Here is a 16,304-nt window from a genome sequence, read left to right as displayed (position 1 = left end):
CTCAGGTACAGGTTTTTTGTTTTTTTTGGGTTTTTTTTTTTTTTTTTAGTACATACAATAAAACATTATTTATAACTGAGCTATATGATGGCTTACTCCTGAGATAGCTCTCTGAAGCATCATGCTTATAAGTTGTTGAATATGGTTCACTTAGAAGCATGTTTTGACATTCTGTACTTTACAGAGCTAGGTATGTGAGTAACTTCCTCAAATGTTACTGTTTTATACTGTCCTTAGCAATATGTGGGTAACATAGTTTGTTTAGCGATATTTGATAAAGCACTGTGTTTTACAAAGGTGTGGATAAATTACTATCCAGTGAGGTTTCTGTGTAACACTATGTTATACACTGTGTGGTCCTTGTGTGTTTGTTTAGTGACAACTTTGTAACTCTATGTATGAACATCTTACTCTCAGGCAATCTCAGAAAATTCTGTTTGAGAAATCCAGTGTACATGTGGTTTCTTTAGTGAAATATGTTGAAAATCTGTATTTGATATAAATGCCTGACTTACTCCAAGAATATCACTGTGAAACATTGTGGTTAACAGTTTGTGGAATATGTGACACTGTGCTTAGTGACATACGTAGAAACTCTGTTCAATAAAGAAGGTGTATAAGTTACTCACTAAATATATTGTTGAAACCCTCTGTTTAGCCATGGCTGAAGCATACTTTTGTTTGTTTAGTGACATATCAAGAAACTGTTTTAGAAAAGTTGTTATGTGATTGATTCACTGTAGTGATATCTTTGTAAACTCTGGATCAATCAGCATGTTTTGTGTGGATAGTTTGTTTGGAGAGTTGTTTGAAGCTGTGTTTAACAGAGCTCCCTGTGTGGAGGACTCCCTCGAGGCTTTGTGAAGCTCTGTCTTTAGCCATGTGTGGTGCACGTGCAGTGGTTAAAGTGACACATGTAGAAGTCTGTCTGTAACAGAGCTAGAGGACTGAATGATTAATACATTTGTAAAAGAGTGTTCTGGTTACTTGGTGCCACTCTGATAGGAATCTACCACAAATGTGATGGCTGGACAAACAGGAGTTTATTCTCCTACAGTTCAGGAGGCTAGAAGTCCGAGTTCAAAGTGCCAGACGCTAGGGGCTGCGTGATATCCCCTCTCCCTCAGGCTTCAGCTCTGCCTCTTGCTCCTGGCCTACTGAAGGTAGAGGCATCTCTTCACTCAGGCAGCTATTGACTGCTGAGGCTAACAAGCCCCAGGTCAACAAATAAAATGACAGAGTCCCGATGTTACCAAACCACACAGCAGGCCATTAATTTAAGTCCACTGGAAGTCCCAAGGTCGGCAGAGCATGGAAGGCTGCTGAAAAATGACATGGCTACATGTTCAAGAATGCCATATGCTAGAGACCATTCCCAAAGCTGTTTCTTATATACAGGAAGCAGACCACATACCCAAATGCAGCTACTCAGCTGCTCCCAGTAGATTCCACCATGGAGTTTATTATCAGTCTCATCATGGGGAATACTACATTCAGCTGCCCAGCCAGTCAACCAGGCCCAGCCAAGTTGACACACAAACTTAACTTCCACAAAGAGGGTTTGAGCCATATGTCAATCGTGTTGTAATTTGTTTAGTGAAATATGATGAAACATTGTGTTTCAGAGAGATAAATATGTGACTGATACACTCCAATTAATGATATCTGTGTGAAACTCGGTGGTAGCCATGTGTTAAGCATATGTGCTTTGTTTAGTGACTCTCTTTAACAGAGCTAGCTGCATAAATGATTCATTCTTGTGATAGCTTTGTGACATGCTGTCTTTAGCCACATGTGGTGCATATGTAGTTTATTTAGTGACATATGTTGAAACACTGTGTTCAACAGAGATAGGTGGATAAATGAATCATTTTAATAATATCTCTCTGAGTCATAAACATTGTGTTTAGCAGTGTGTGGTGCACGGTGTTAGTTTAGTAACATAGATTGAAACTCTGTGTGTAACAGAGCTAGATGTGTGAATGACTCACTCTATTGATACCTCCACTGTGTGGTGTAGGTGTTCGTTTAGTGACATGTGTTGAAAATCTGTGTTAAAAGAGGTAGGGAAGTTAATGATTAACTCTACTGATAGCTCTGTGAAACACTGTGTTTAGTAGCTTGAGGTGACACGTAGTTTGCTTAGTGATACCATTTATCAGAGCTAGGAGCATGTATGACTCACTTTCAAATTACTGTGAAACACCATGCTTATCAGTTCTTGTACACAGTGGAGTTTGTTTAGGACATAATGTGAAATTAATTCTGTGTTTAAAAGAGGTACATAATGGTGAGATTTTTTTATAACATGGTCTTTAAAACCAAACCCAACCAGCTATCATCCAGTCAATTCCAACACATAGCAATCATATAGAACGGGGTAGAACTGCCCCATAGAGTTTCCAAGGCTGTAACCTTTACAGAAGCAGACTGCCTTTACAGAAGCAGACTTTGCTTTCACCTGCAAAGCAGCTAGTGGGTTTGAACTACTAACTTTTCCGTTTTCAGCTGAGTGCTTAATCACTGTGCCACGAGGGCTCCTCAGCAGAGTCTTTAGCAGTGTGTAAAGAATTGTGTAGTTTGCTCAGTGACATGATAAAACTGACAGGGCTAGGAAATGGATGACTCTCTAGTGTCACTGTGCTGACAACTGTGTGGTGCATGTGTGTTTTAGTGGGTCTTGTAGTAGTAACTCTTTGTTTAACTGGATGGGGTGCATTAATGTCTAACTATAGTAAAATTTCTGAAACCCTGGGTTTAGCAGTGTGCATTGCATGTGCAAATTGTTTAAAAAGATACATTGTAGATATCTATTTAACAAGTAGATGTATGAATGGCTCACTGTAGTGATATCATGGGGAAGCACTATGTTTATTGGCATGTGATGCATGTATCGTTTGTTTAATGAGCTACGCTAAAATTCTGTTTAACCAAGTAAGGTGGCTGAATGACTCACTGTAATGACATCTGTGAAAACACTGTACTTAGTAGTGACTGCAGCATCTGTACTTTGCTGACTGAATGGAACTCGTCTTGGACAGAACTAAATGTACACGTGAATGCTCTATCTGTGAATCTTTATGTTCAGCAGTGTGCTGGTCATGGTGTTGTTTGTTGAGTGACATATACAAAATACTCTTTAGCAAACCAGGTTCCGAAATCACTCAAATAACTCACTCTATTGAAATCTCTCTGAAACCCTGTATTTATCAGTGTGTGCTACATGTGAAATTTCTATTGGCAAATTTAGAATCTCTGTGCCTGAAAAGCTCACTTCAGTGATATTTTGGTGAAACCTATGTTTAGCTATGTGTGGTACAACTCGTATTGCATTTAATGTGTTTAAAAATCTATGTTTAAGAGAGCAAAGTACTCACATGATTCACTCTAGCAATAAACCTTAATAAAACATCGTGTTTGGTGATATGTGATGCATGTGTCTTTTTTTTTCCTTTCTGTTTTAAATTGTGATTTTAAGTTTTATTTTTAAAAAGTGCTTTTATTCTTTTTTTCAATTGTGATAAATATATATGTAACAAAATATTGTCCATTTCAACAATCTTCACATATACAGTTTAGTGTACATGTGTATAATTAATTTAGAATGGCACTGCAGGAACTTTAACTGCAAGAACCTCTTAGGTGGGTGAATCTAACATTGCAGTTAGTTTTGTTTTCCTAAGGCCTCTGCATATTGTTGTACATCAGCAATTAATAAAGCCCATACACACTGGGTTAGGGTCTTACATTGTTACAAAATTGGATAAATTTGACAGATGTTCAGGGGCGTGCAGGATGAAATATTTGTTTCATTGCCCTTTTGGATTAATTAAACATTGAACTACCAGCCTCCAAGGTTATGATGCATGCTGTATTCCTGGGGGTTTCAGAAACACAAGAATGAATGGAAACAGCAGTGAAGTTTGCAGTAGCAGTGAAGATGACTGACACCGCTTCCTCCATTCAATGAAAAGAGGTGCCACTTAACTACTGGGAGAGAAGCCCTATAAACCCTTTCCTCTACAGGAGTCATCTGAAAAACAAGTGTTCTTCCACAATTAATGTTGAAGAAACACTGATGCCAAAAAAAAGAGCTCTGGTAGTGCTACGGTGAAAGCATTGGGCTGATAATCAAGAGGCTGGTGGTTCGATCCCACCAGCTGCTCCATGAGAGAAAGATGGGGTAGACTGCTTTCTTAAAGCTTTAGAGCCTTGGAAATACCGTATGGCAGTTCTACTCTGTCCTACTGTGCCACTCTGAGTCAAAATTGACTCAATACCAGTGGATTTTGATACCAAACAAGTTATAAGTTCTTGGAATAGGTCTTGTAAAACACAGGCCCTTCCAGAAACACATCAGAACACCTGACCCCAGAAATGCACAGCTCAAGCTGGAGCTCTTATTTCCCTAAGTCTGATTACCATCTGGACTAGCATCTAGCCCTTGAGAGTTTATCTGATTAGCAGTGTTCGTTTTGAGTCTTCTGACATTGAGGAAATCTGGGTAAGGAGAGGTGTGGCAATTACCAGCAGACACAGTAGCAAGCAACAAAGGCTAAAACACAATCTCACCAAGAGATGGAGATCTCATCACAGTTACTCTAACTGTGAACTGGAAACAATTAGTCAGCCAAGAGAAGTGTCCTCATGACGCTATCCAAAAATCAGGTGTCATGGCCATACCATCCCAGGAAGAGTGCTAATTGTTTCATAATTATATCCTAAATATGATTATAGGTCTTTGGATAGCAGGACACAACACAGAGATGCTTACATAGAGGAAATAAAGAAGACCTAAGCATGTACAAGGAGCTCTGGTATCACAGTGCCTAAGGCATCGGACTGCTAACCAGAAGGTTGGTGGTTCAAACCCACCAACCACTCCGCAAAGCAAGACTGGGCAGTCTACTTCTGTAAAGATTTACCGACTCAGAAACCCAATGGTGGTCACTATGAGTTGCAGTTGACTGGATGGCAGTGGGTTTGGTTTTGGTTTTTAGTATGTACAGCTCCAAATGAGAAAAGATGCCATGCAGGTCTGTGTAAGAAGTTTCACCTGGGACAAGATAACAGCAAGCCTGAACTGCAGAAAGCCATTTATGTATGACAAGCAGTATGGGATTAGCTAGATTTTGGTGGGCTTCTTATGGATTATATGAAAAATTCATCAACCTCAAGGAGGAAGGGCCTATCCCTGGAAGTTAGTTCTATTTGGATATTCTGGAAGTTCAGTATGTATATTGAACATATGTATATGTTGGAGTTAGATAAGGTAAAAATTTGGTGTAAGTGATTAGTAAACTGCTTCCAAAAGGGAATTGGTTTTTCAGTCATAATCTCAAAATTTAGTGAAGGCAACACTTGTGAAATAATATATTACGGTTAAGAATGTTGCAGTGTTTATAGTGATATATAATGAATTTCTGTGTTTAATAGAGTGAGGGGCATGAAAGATTGACTCTAGTGATGTCTTTGTAAAACACTGCTGTGTGTGTGGAATAATGCAGTTGGTTTAACGACATAAGTTCTAACACTGTGTTTAGAAGAGCTTTGTGTGAAAGATTTCCTCTAATGACATATCTGTGAGACTATGTTTAGCTGTCTGTGCTATGTGTGTCATTTATTTAGAGACATATTTTGAAACTCCATATTTCACATAAATGCCTGAATGATTGACTGCAGTGATATCTCTGTGAAACACTGTTAGCAGTGGGTTGTGCCAAATGAAATTGGTGCAATGACATGAACTGAGTCATGTGTTTGAAAGAGCAAGGCACATGAGTGGCTCACTCCAGTGACATGTAAAAGGGACACTGTATATAGCAGCGTATGGTGCATGTGTGCTTTTTTTAGTGACATATGTTGGATGCCTGTCCTTAGCATAGCTAGGTGCATGAATGACTCATTCTGGTGATATCTCTGTGAAACACTTTATTTAGCAGTGTGTGGAGCAAGTTGAAGTTTGTTTAGTAGCATATGAGGAAGTTAGATTTTAAACACTAAGGGTGTGGATGGCTCAGTCTAGTGACATATCTCTGAACCATTGTGTTAACCACACCACACACATATGTGGGTTGTATTTATGGTGGTTTAGTGACACAGCGTTTAAAAGAGCTAAGTGGCTGAATGAATCCTTCCAGTGATGAATCTCTGAAACTCTGTTCAGCACTGTATAATACATGTAGTAGCATGTTTAATAACATGATTCAATTCTCTGTTTAACATGAATGACTCACTCTAGTGATATCAAAATGAAGCACTGTATTGAGCAGTGTGTGGTGAATGTTAAAGGAGCTCTGGTGGCCCTGTGGTTAAGGCATTGGGTTGCTAACCAAAAGGCAGGTGGTTTGAACCCACCAGGTGATCTATGGGAGGAAGATGAGGCAGTCTACTTCCATAAAGCTTTACAGCCTTGGGAACCCAGTGAGGATCACTATGACCTGGAATCAACTTGATGGGAGTGCATTAGGTTGGGTTTGGTGAATGTAGTTTGTTTGATGTGTGTTGAAATACTGTGCTTAATAAAGCTAGGTGTGCAAATGACTGTGTAGTATACCTGCAGTGAGTTTATGACGTATGTCTTCTTGAAGACTGTGCTGTGCCTAACCCATGCCATGGTATTTTCAATTGCTTCTTATGCATGTGAGAGCTGAAAAATTAATAAGGAAGACTGAAGAAGAGTTGATGCTTTTGAGTTGTGGTGCTGGAGAAGAATGCTAAGCATACAAATCTGTCCTGGAGGAAGTAGAGCTGAAATGCTCCTTGGAAGGGAGAATGGCCAGACTTTGTCTCACTAACTTTGGTCATGTTGTCAAAAGGAACCATTCCCTGGAGAAGGATATCATGCCTGGTAAAGTGGAGGGTCAACGAAGAAGGGGATGGTCTTCAACGAGACTGATAGACACAGTGGCTGCAGTGATGGGCTCAGGTATTGCAAGGATTGTAAGGGTGGCACAAGACGGGGAAGTGTTTTGTTCTGCTGTGCATAAGTCGCTATGAGTTGGAGACAACTCGACGGCACCTAACAACAACAACAGTTAGATTTCTGTGAAACTATGTTTAGCTCTGTTCAGTGTATGTGTGGTTTGTTAGTGATGTACACTGAAACTCTATGTCTAACAGATCTAGATGCATGAATAACTCACCGTAATGATACAGCTGTGGAATATTATGTTTAGTTGTGTGTTGCATTTGTACTTTGTTTAGTGACATATGTAGAAACTGTGAGTGAGGTGTATGAATAACTCACAATAGTGTTAGTCCTGTGAAACCTTATGTTAGCACTCTTGTGCATGGTGTAGTTCATTTAGTTACAAATGATCAAAATCTGTTTAATAGAGTTAGATGCATGAATGACTCACGCAAGTGAGATCTGCATGAACTGCTGTGCTTAGGAGTGTGGGGAATGTGTGTAATTTGTTTAGTAACATGTTGAAACTTGTCTTTAACTTTTATGTGCATGAAATACTCAGACTAGTATGTGTTAAATATACCTTTAGCAGTGTGAGCTTCATATGTTGATGGCTTCAAGACATATTTTGAATCACTGTGCTTAAAAGAGCTAAGTACGTTAATTATTCCATCTACTGATATTGCTGGGAAATACTACTTAGCAGTGTGTGATACATGTGTAATATTTGTTGACAGATGTTGAATATCAGTGTTTAAACTAGATAGATGCATAAATGATTCATCTACTGATTCCACTGACAAAAAACGAATTGTTTAGCAGTGTGTGGTACATAATAGAATGTGTTTAGTGACACATGATAGAACTCTGGGTAAAAGAACCAGATACATAAAAGACCCACTCTTGATGTATCTGAAAAACTGATTAGCAGTGTGGGGTGCATGGTGCAGTTAATTTGGTAATATCAGTTAAAACACTGTGGTTTATGGAACTGGGGGAACTAATGAGTAACTCTCATGATAAATCTGTGAAATACTATGTATTTTTAACAGAGCTATGTGTTTGAATGAATCACTCATTGACATGTGTGAAACTGCTTAGGAGTTTCTGGTGTGTTTGTAGCTCATCTGATGACATTTTTTCAAACATGGATCCGACTCATAGTGACTCCCTCTTGGGTTTCTGAGGTGGTATCACTGCGGAAGTAGACTGCCCAACCTTTCTTCTGAGGAGTGGCTGGTGGCTTTGAACCACCAGCCTTCTTGTTAGCAGTCAAATGCCTTAGGCATTATGCTACCAGAACTCCTTATGAGTATGAATGCTTCAATTTATATATATCTCCATAAATCCCTGAGTTTACGGAGTGTTTTACATGCTGTAGTTGTTTAAGAATATATGTTGAAACTGTGTTTAACAGAGTCAGATGCCTGATTGATTTATGGCAATGATAATCTTGTGAAACACAGAACAGCCATGTTTGAAGCATTTTGCAATTTACTTGCTGATGTATCTATTAAAAATACTGTTCTAAAAATTCTGTTGTTCATGTAATAAGCTTTGTATTGTCAAATACAGAAATTTTTGTTTAGCAGTACTTATTGCATTAATAATTCACAATAGTATTATCTCTGAGAAACACTGTTTAGCATTAAACTCTCTAATGCACTAAACTCTCTAATGACAAATATTAAAATTCTTATTTAACAGTAATGATTACATAAATGAACCAGTACAGTGTTATCTCTGTAAAACACTGCATTTAGCACATGTGGTGCATATATATACTCTTCAGTGGCAAAGGTTATAACTTTGTATTTAATAATGATAGGTTCTTGAATAAACTAGTATATTGTTTTCTCTCTGAAGTACTGTACAGCAATTCATGGTACACACACTAAACGTTCTTGTATCAAATATTAATTTTTTTAACACTGTCAGGATTAATTTACTTATTAATTAATCAGGATAATGTGATCTCTAATGCATGTGAAACAATGCATTCATCATTCTGTGATGCAATTGCAATTATTACATGTTCTATTCAGAGGCATTGAAATGATCTCTTTTTTTTTTTTTTAACAATGTTGTTGTTAAAATGTTGTTTAGGTGCCTTTGAGTTGACTCTGACTCATAATGACCCATGTACAACAGACCAAAACACTGTCCAGTCCTGCACCATCCTAACAATCCTTGCTATCCTTGAGCCCATCATTGCAACCACTGTGTCAATCCATCTCATTGAGGTTCTTCACCTTCTTCATTGACGCTCCACTTTACCAAGAAAGATATCCTTCTCCAGAGAACGGTCCCTTCTGACAACATGACCAAAGTCAGTGAGATGAAGTCTGGCCATTCTCACTTCCAAGGAGATTCCAGCTGCACTTCTTCCAGGACAGATTTGTTAGTTCTTCTGGCAGTCCATGGTATTTTCAGTATTCTTCAACAACACCACAACTCAAAAGCATCAACTCTTCTTCGGTCTTCCTTATTCATTGTCCAGCTTTCACATGCATATGAAGCAATTGAAAATAGCATAACTTGGGTTAGGTTCACATTAGTTTTCAAAGAGACATCTTTGCTCTTTAGCACTTCAAAGAGGTCTTTTACAGCAGATTTTCCCAGTGCAATACAACATCTGATTTCTTGGCAGCTGCTGCTTCCAGTGGTGTTGATTGTGGATCCAAGTAATATGAAATCCTTGACAACTTCAATCTTTCCTCCATTTATTGTGATGCTGCTTATTGGTCTAGGTGTGAGAATTTCATTTCCTTTATTTTGAGGTATAATCTATGCTGGAAATTGCAGTCTTTGATATTCATTAGTAAGTGCTTCAAGTCCTCTGCACTTACAGCAAGCAAGGTTGTGTTATCTGCATATTGCAGGTTGTTAATGAGTCTTCTTTCAATCCTGATGCCACATTCTTCTTCATATAGTCCAGCTTCTTGTATTATTTGCTCAGCATACAAATTGAATAAGTACAGTGAAATGGTACAACCCTGATGCACACTCTTCCTGATTTTAAACCATTCAGTACCCCCTTGTTCTATTCAAATGGCAGTCTCTTGATCTATGTACAGGTTCCTCATGAGCACAGTTAAGTATTCTAGAATACCCATTCTTTGCAATGGTATTCATAGTTTGTTATTATGATCCACACAGTCAAATGCTTTTGCTTATGAAACACAGGTAAATATCTTTCTGTTATCCTTTGCTTCCAGCCAATATCCATCTAACATCAGTAATGATATCCCTCATTGCATGTCCTCTTCTAATCCAGCTTGCATTTCTGGCAGTACCTTGTCAATATACTGTTGCAAATATTTTTGAATTGTCTTCAGCAAAATTTTACTTGCATGTGATATTAATGATATTATTCAATAATTTACACATTCTGTTGGATCACCTTTCTTTGGAAAGGGCACAGAAATGGAACTTTTCAGGTTTTTTGGCCAGGTAGCTGTCTTCCAAATTTCTTGGCATATATTTCTAAATGCCTTTAGAGCTCCATCCATCTCTTGAAACATCTCAGTGGGTATTCTGTCGTTCCTGGAGCCTTGTTTTTCACCAATGCCTTCAGTGAAGCTTGGACTTCTTCCTTCAATATCATTGGTTCTTAATCATATGCTAATTCTTGAAATGGCTGAATGTGAACCAATTCTGTTTGGTTCAGTGACTTTATATATTCCTTTCATCTTTTCATGCTTCCTGCATTGCTCAATATTTTGCCCACAGAGTACTTCAATATTATAACTCAAAGCTTGAATTTTTCTTCAGTTCTTTCCTCTTCAGAAATGCTAATCATGTATTTCCCCTTTGGTTTTCTAACTCCAATTTCTTGAACATTATAATATGTTACTTTGTCTTCTTGAGTCACCCTTAGAAATCTTCCATTCAGCCTTTTATTGAATAGTTTCTTTCATTTTCAGAGTCTCTTCTGACATCTGTTTTTCCTTTTCTTCCTTTCCTGTCTTTTTAATGATCTTTTGCTTCCTTCATGGATGGTGCTCTTGATGTCATCCCACACTTCCTCTGGTTTTTGGTCATTGGTGTTCAACGCATCAAATCTATTCTTTATTTTTTCTTTTTTTCAAATTGTGATTTGGGTGAAAGTTTACAGAGCAAATCAAATTTACTTTCTATACAGCAGCTTACATACAGTTTGTCTCATGACATTGACTGAAATTTCCCACGATGTACAACTCCCCTCCACTTCCTTCCCATAGTTACCTTTTCCTTGTGTCCTTCCCTCCCATGCACTCTTGCCTCCTGAGCTGTCTCCCTGTGCATACACACGAATCTATTCTTTAGATGATCTCTAAATTCAGGTGGGATATAATCAAGGTCATATTTTGGCTCCTGTGGTCTTGTTCCAATTTTCTGCAACTTCAACTTGAACTTGCATATGAGCAATTGATGATCTGTTCCGTAGTCAGCTCCTGGCCTTGTTTTGACTGATGATATTGAGCTTTTCCATCAACTTCTTCCACAGATGCACTCAATCTGATTCCTGTGTATTCTATTTGGTGAGGTACGTGTACAACCATTGTTTATGTTGTTGAAGAAAGGTATTTGCAGTGAATATGTCATTGGTATTGCAAAATTCTCTCATGTATCTTCAGCATCATTCCCATCATCAAAGCCATATTTTCTGACTATCAATGTTTCTTCTTTGCTTCCAACTTTTGCACTCCAATCACCAGTAATTATCAATAAATCTTTATTGCATGTTTGATCAATTTCAGATTGCAGAAGTTGGTAAAAATCTTTAATTTCTTCATCTTTCGCTTTAGTGGTTGGTGTATAAATTTGAATAATCATATTAATTGGTCATCTTTGTAGGCATATGGATATTATTCTATCAATGACAGCATTGTGCTTCAAGATAAGTCTTGAAATGTTCTTTTTGACAATGAAAGTGATGCCATTCCTCTTCAATTTGTCCTTCCAGGCAGGGTAGGCCATATGATAGCCCAGTTAAAAATGGTCAATACCAGTCCATTTCAGCTCACTAATGTCCAGGACATTGATCTTTATGAGTTTGATTTCATTTTGCACAACTTCCAATGTTCCTAGATTCATACTTTATGGATTCCATGTTCTGATTGTTAGTGAATGTTTGCAGCTGTTTCTTTCCATTTTGAGCTATTTTGAATGGTGCTGCCTTAAAAAGGTGCAAATAGAACTATCATCTGATCTAGCAATGCCACTGTTGTTGTTATTGTTATGTGCCATCGAGTCGGACCTGAGTCATAGCAACCTCTTCTTGGGTTTCCAAGGCAGTATCACTCCAGAAGTAGATTGCCCCATCTTCCTTCCAAGGAGTGGCTGGTGGGTTTGAACTGCCAGCCTCTGGTTAGCAGTAAAGTGCCTTAGCCACTATGTTACCAGGGCTCCAGCAATGCCACTACTAGGTATATATCCTAGAGAAATAAGAGCCATGACACAAATAGATATATGAATATTCATGTTCATTGCAGTATTATACACAATAGCAAAAACATGGGAAAAATATCTAACTGCCCATCAAGGGATGAATGGATTAACAAACTATGGCACATCCACACAACTGAATAGTATACAACTTTAAAGAATAAGGACAGATCCATGAAAATATCTCATAAGATGGATGAATATAGAGGACATTATGCAGAATGAAATTAGTCAACCACAAAAGGACAAATATGAACTAGCTACTACAAAAAGTAAAGGAAAAGTTTATAGACAGAAAGAATCTCTCTTTTACTGTTACCAGTAGAAGGGAAAGGGATGGAATGTTGCTAACTAGAGAGTAAATACATATTAACTTGGCTAAAGGGAAAGGCAATATACACTAACGGGGAAGTGAGCAGAGTATGATGAAGGCAAAGGAAGACACTGAGAGGTGCACAACAGTTACAGACAACAAAGATAATACTATTGCATACACAATCCTGCAATAGCAGTAATAACAAAAGATAATCTACAAGTGGATATACAGGCAAACATGCCAGCTGAATAAGTAAAAGTAAGGAAAAGGCACTACACCCATGAGCACATATAGGTTTGACAGAGGACATTTCTATTAATATGTTTGTATGTATTTTGTATGTACTTGTAAATATATCCAGGTATATTGGATAGATAAACATGTGGGGATAAAGTTCTGAAAACTACTTAGCCATAAACAAACACTTTGAGAGAATGAGTTACAGGGCTTGGGGGCTTAGGACCGCAGTCTCAGGGGACATCTGGGTCAATTGGCATAACATAGTTCATAAAGACAATGTTCTGCATCCTACTGTGGTGAGTAGTGACTGGGATCGTAAAAGCTAGCAAGCAACCATCTAAGATGCAAATATTGTTTTGTCCCCATCCAAAAAAAAAAAACAGAGTGAAGAAACACTATTACAAGAAACAAAAAAGCCTACATAAATGGTAGACTATACCATGCTCATGGATAGAAAGACAGAACATTGTATAAATGTCGATACTATCCAAAGGAATCTGAAGATAGTGCAATTCCAATCCAGATTCCATCATCTTTCCTTAAAGAGATGGAAAAACTAATCACCAACTTTAAATGGAAAGGACAGAGACCCCGGATAAGGAAAGCACTATTAAAGAAGAAGAATAAAGTAGAAGACCTCACACCCCCCATCTCAAAACCTACAACACAGCCATGGTAGTGAAAACAGCACCGATACAATGACAGACATATAGACCAATAGAACAGAATTGAGAACCCAGAAGAAAATCCATCCACCTAAGAAAGTTGATGCTTGACAAAGGGCCAAAATTCATTAAATGTGGAAGAGTTGGTCTCTTTAATAAATGGCGCTGGTAAAACTAGATATCCATTTGCGAAATAGGACCCATATCTCATATCATACACAAAAACAAACTCAAGTTGGATCAAAGACCTGAACATAACACCTACAATCATGAAGACCATCAAATAAAAATCAAGGACAAACTTAGCGACCTTAATTCAGGGCAGAAATGTACTATCAAATATATATAAAACCACATAAACACCAGAAGACAAAATAGGCAACGGGAACCTCCTAAAAATTAGACATTTATAAGCATCAAAATATTTCACTAAAAAAGTAAAAAGAATCTATAGACCAGGGAAAAAATTGTGGCAATGATGTATCAGACAAGGGACCAATCTCTAAAATTTAAAGAAAATTTAAACAATCTAAAAACAAAAAGACAAATAATACAATTAAAAAATGGGCAGAGAACATGAACAGACACTTCCCCAAAGAAGACATTTGGGCAACTAACAAACACATGAAGAAATATTTGTGATCATTAGCCATTAGAGAGATGCAAATCACAACAATAAGATACCTTCTCACCTCAGCACTAACAGCAAAGTTAAAAAAAAAAAGAAACCAACAAATGAGGGTGTTGAGAGACTAGAGCCCTCATACACTGCTGGTGGGACTGTAAAATAGTACAGTGACTTTGGAAAACAGTATGGTGCTTCTTTAAAAATCTGGAGATAGAAATATCATGTGATCTGGCAATCCCACTACTAAGTATATATCCTAGAGCAATAAGATCCATGACACAGACCCATGTTCATTGCAGCACTATTCATTTTGTAGCAAAAGGCTGGAAACAACATAAATGTCCATCAAAATAGTCAACAAACTATGGTACATACACACAATGTTATAGGATGCAACATTCAAGAACAATGATGCATCTGCCAAACATAACATGGATGAATTTAGGATCATTATCCTAAGCAAAATTAATCAATCACAAAAGGACAAATATTGTACAACACCACTACTCTAAAAAGTTAAGAGAAGATTTACACATAGAATGAAACATTACTTGATGGTTAGCAGTGGTGGGTGGGAAAGGGAAGGTAAATCACTAAATGGAGGGTAGACATTAACTTAGGTGAAGGAAAAGGTGGAAGGAAGGAAAGAAGTAAGGAGGGAGGGAGGGAGGAAGGAAGGAGGGAGGGAGGAAGGAAGGAAGGAAGGAAGATGCTATCAAAAAAAAAAAAAAAAAAAAGAGAGAGAGAGAGAGAAAAGGGAAGAAAATCAAAGTAGTCCCAAGGACCAATGCACTACACAAACCACAGCCTTCACTTCCTGGAAAGCAGAAGAACTAGATGGTACCCAGCTACCACTATCAACCACTCTGAACAGAAGTTCCTGGACAAGATGGGAGAAAAAATGTACAGCAAAATTCAAAATGATAAAAAACCAAACAAATTTACTTATCTGAGAAAACTGTGACTCTTAAACACTCTTCAAACCTGGAACTGAACCCACCCCCAGGGATGACCTTGCAGCCAAGTGACAGGCCTATAAAGTGAACAATAAAGCACTTGAGGATAGTTTTCCCAGAACAATCAACCACACTAGAGCAAAACCAAGTCGATCTGACTCATAGAGACCCCTCCCTGGGTTTCCGGGCGGTATCTCTACGGAAGTAGATTCCCCAATCTTCCTTCCGAAGAGTGGCTGGTGGGTTTGAACCTCCATCCTTCTGGTTAGCAGTGAAATGCCTTAAGCACTACACTACCAGAGTTCCCAGATTTAAAGGGCTATATTTGCCCCCAAAATACAGCTAAGTAGGGAGAAAGGGACAGGAAAGAAGAATGAATGGATACAAACAACCGCAGGAGGAAGTGGGAAGAGTGCTGTTACACTCACAGTATTGCAACTAATGTTATGAAACAAAATGTGTATAAGTTGTTGAATGGAAAACTAATTTGCTCTGTAAACTTTCACCCAAACCACAATAAATAAAAAATAAAATAATTCTATTTTATGTTTCTTAAAAAAGATTCTATATAAGAGTCTTGATCAAAAGAGGGGAAAATGCCAACCATAGTGTATAAAAACATCTCATTGAAGGACTCAATTAAGTGTTACATTGTTCAATGTGTCCCAGCTTGTTGAACACTCTTTCACACATATAACTTTGTAAAGCTTCATACTAAAACCCTTATTTAATGATACACTCCTTTACCAAGAGAATTTCATATGATTTCCAAAATGTTCAAAATATATCATTATAGAAATGACTCTGTAAACGTTCTTATTCATAAGGTGCACTCCTTAACATTCCATGTTAATAAATCATTTTAAGGAGAATGTTACATAGAAAGAATATTATTCAAAAGAAACACATTAAAACAGCATGTAGACACACTACTACTTTAAAGAAATTCTTATCTGCTTTCCAGACATGGGAACATACAGAGATTTCCCTGTAAAGATTATTATTTATAAGAATTACATTTAATCACAGTACATAAGCATATATGGCTAAGATAATGTGATGTGCTTTTTTTTTTTTTTAATTATTGTGATTTGGGTGAAGATTTACAGAGCAAATTCACTTTCCATATAGCAGTTCACATACACTTTGTCTCATGACA

Source organism: Orycteropus afer, unplaced genomic scaffold (assembly GCF_000298275.1).
Source record: "Orycteropus afer afer isolate SDZICR_OR568_19922 unplaced genomic scaffold, OryAfe1.0 scaffold00009, whole genome shotgun sequence".
NCBI classification, from domain to species: Eukaryota; Metazoa; Chordata; class Mammalia; order Tubulidentata; family Orycteropodidae; genus Orycteropus; species Orycteropus afer.
This window is presented reverse-complemented; position numbering follows the sequence as displayed.